Source organism: Tupaia chinensis, unplaced genomic scaffold (assembly GCF_000334495.1).
Source record: "Tupaia chinensis unplaced genomic scaffold, TupChi_1.0 Scaffold145659_1, whole genome shotgun sequence".
NCBI lineage: Eukaryota > Metazoa > Chordata > Mammalia > Scandentia > Tupaiidae > Tupaia > Tupaia belangeri.
The window spans coordinates 241,215-244,500 of NW_006205516.1; the positions used below are offsets into that span (position 1 = coordinate 241,215).

General features: G+C 44.2%; 1 pseudogene; it reads right to left on the bottom strand.

The window, feature by feature from the left end:
- LOC102492296 (60S ribosomal protein L39-like) overlaps positions 1–3,286 on the bottom strand; it is a 26,635-nt pseudogene that overhangs the window by 20,154 nt on the left and 3,195 nt on the right.

The window sequence follows — 3,286 nt, forward strand, 5'->3', positions numbered from 1 at the left end:
GTGAGTTTAAGCCACAGGGTCCGGGACTCGAACCACGGTCAACTACATGGGAGTCCAGCCATTACGCCAACAGCTGGTTCCCCCTTTCTATACTTGTATATCTTGTGTGTTTATTTTTACATTTATTTCTAATTCATGGGCCCCCTTAATCAAAAAAATGTGTTCTGCGGAGTATGTCTCAGCAAGTTTCAAGCCACCGGCTCTAAGACTAGAACTTGGCTTGATTACATGGGAGTCCAGTGACACAACCATTATGCCATCTGCTGGTCCCTGAAGTTACCACTTCTTTAAAGGCACTATCTCTATAGTCACAGAGGAATTGGGGGATAGGGAGTTAAGGCTTCAACATATGACTTCTGCGATACACAATTCAGCCCAAAATTCCCCTCATTTTTTGAGGCTGATTTCAAATACTACCTCCTACCCTAAGCTGGAAATCATCAGCCCTTCAACACTTTTGTAAGAGTTTATTTGTTCCCCACAACACACTTTTATTTATTTATTTATTTTGCCATTAAGTGCATGTGCTTACTGGAGAGACAGAGGAAGAGAGGGAAAGTGAGAAATCACTCCCCAGGGGATATGGCCACACCACAATCCCTCTTCCTCCATTCCCTTTTAGAATTTTGGGCATGCATGCACATATGCCTGGCGTGATTTTCAAACCACCAGTTCTGGGACTCGAGCCTTGAGCTGGCCATGTGGGATCCAGTGCTTTAAACTCCTTGTCACCTGCTGGCCCGTTTGTACCTTTCTTATGGTGCCTTGCACAATCTATCTATCCCATTTCAGTATAAGGGAATGACAGTAACAACGGTGGCCATGTCCTGAGCTTGTGGGTTATCCACTGCACACACCTTACTGAGTGCTTAGCCCATGTTACCACTGACTCTGTGTCCTCGCCTCGGCCCTATAAAGTGAGTACTATTAATGATTTCCCTTTTTATAAAAATTATTTAGTTCTATTTATTGTTATTATAGTAGTATTCAATTTGAGCAGAGAGAGACAGAAAGAGAGGGAGAGCAAGAAAGCAAGGCACCAGTTCTGGGACTTGAACCACAGTCAGCCATGTGGGAGTCCAACGCCTTAACCACCATACCACCTGCCAGCCCCAATGATTCCCCTTTTAGAGAAGAGGGAACTATGGCAAGAACAGGCTAAGTTGTACGTCTAAGGTCACTCAAACCCAAGCAGTCCCAACTTTAGAGTATGCTGTCAGCCCTGCACTCTACTGCCTTTCAATCCAACAAATATCGAGGGCTAACTCTGTGTCAGGTTCGGATCTTGGTGCAACACGTACAGAAGAGAACAACTATGACAAAGAAATCCTTGCCTTCACAGAGCCTTGTAGTCATGGCACAGTTCTGTATTTTTATTTTATTTATTTTTTTTTTTGGAGAGGTTTTTGCTATAGGGCGCATGTGCTCGCCAGAAAGACAGAGAGAGACAGAGAGACAGAAAGCGAGAAATCACCCCCCAGGAGGGATGGCCACGCCACAACCCCTTCTCCTCAATTCTCCTCTCGGGATCTTAGGCACACACGCACACGCACCTGGTGTGAGTTTAAGCCACCGGATCCGGGACTCGAACCACAGTTGACTACATGGGAGTCCAGCGACATAGCCATTACACTAACTGCTAGTCCCAGTTCTGTATTTTTATTGTGGTGGGAGTTATATAAAGCTACTCATGTGATAACACAATAACATCACACACACACATACACACAAATGAGTATATGTATAGTATGAAATTTGAACATGCCCTGTGGATCAGTCCACTGTGAATTTCCTGGTTGTGATACTACACAATACTTATGCAGGAGGTTAACACTAGGGAGGGCTGAGTGGAAGGTATCACAGGACCTCTTTGTCCATTTCCTTTCAACTTCTTGTGACTCTATAACTATTTCAAGGGGTTGGCAGGTGGTGTGGTGGTTAAGGCGCTGGACTCTCACATCATCAACCACAGTTTGGGTCCCAGACCAGGCAGCTTGCTTTCTCACTCTTCCCTCAACTCCCGCTTCATGTCCTATGGTAAATTAATAATAGAATCTCTGCCCTCACTGAGCTTAAAGTGGAGAGTTAGACAATAAATAAATAAACAGATAAGATGGTATGTTAAAAGGTGGTTAAGGAGGCTGGCAGGTAGTGTGGTGGTAAAGGTACTGGACTCCCATATAGCCGGCCACAGCTCAAGTCCTGGACCTGGAGGCTTGCTTTGTCACTTTCTCTCTCTGATCAAATAATAATAATAAATAGAATTAAATAATTCTTTTTTAAAAAGTGATTAAAGGGCCAGCACATAATGTGGAGGTTAAGATGTTGGATCCCATATGGTCAACCACACAGTTCAAGTCCCAGACCCAGTGGCTTGAAAATCATACTGGTGTGTGTATGTACATGCCCAAAACTCCAACAGGAGAATGGAGGAGAAGGAATTGCAGCATGGCCACTCCCCAGCCTGGGAGGATCATTTCTCATTTCTCTGTGTCTCTCTTTGCTATAGGTACACATGCCCTATAACAAAACTTTTTTTTAAAGGGCAAGTATTAGAAGGGGCCCCAAGCATCTTATGTCTTCAGTGTTTCCTCTCTAGACCTAAGGGATCAGCATCCAATTCCTCAAGACAGAAACCTGAAACCAAGTCTTTTTAATTTTATCTCATAAGCATCTCTTAATTTTATGTTTTCTCTTTTTTTTTAAGTTTGTTATAGGGCCCATGTGCTCAATGGAGAGAGGCAGAAAGAGAGAGAGAGAGAGAAAATGAGAAAGCACCTCCCAGGGGGAATGACCATGCCACAATTCCTTCTTCTCCATGTATGCACATGTGCCTGGCATGTGTTTTGTTTTTTGTTTGTTTTGCCTGGTGTGTTTTTCAAGCTGCTGGGTCCAGGACTCAAACTGTTTAGTTGGCCCCGTGGGATCCAGCTGCATCAAGCACCATGCGACCAGCTGGTCCTAGTTATCAAAATATTTTTAAAAGATGGCACCCAGCAATGGTAGAGTTGTAAAACATGAGGCTCTGAGGGCTGACCCACATGAAAGGGTTCCCAGAGATCCTGAATTCATGGGGTGCACACACACCAGAGATCAGGGCTCTCAGTGACGAGGGTAGATCACAGTCTCAAGACCCTGTTGAGGGTGCTGTCTCTCTTTCTTGCTTACTCATGAAAGAAATCATTTTTTCTTTTTTTTTTTTTTAAATAAGGTGTGTATGATTGCGGCATGACCATCCCCCCTGGGGGGTGATTTCTCGCTTTCTGTCTCTATGTCTCTGTTCTGT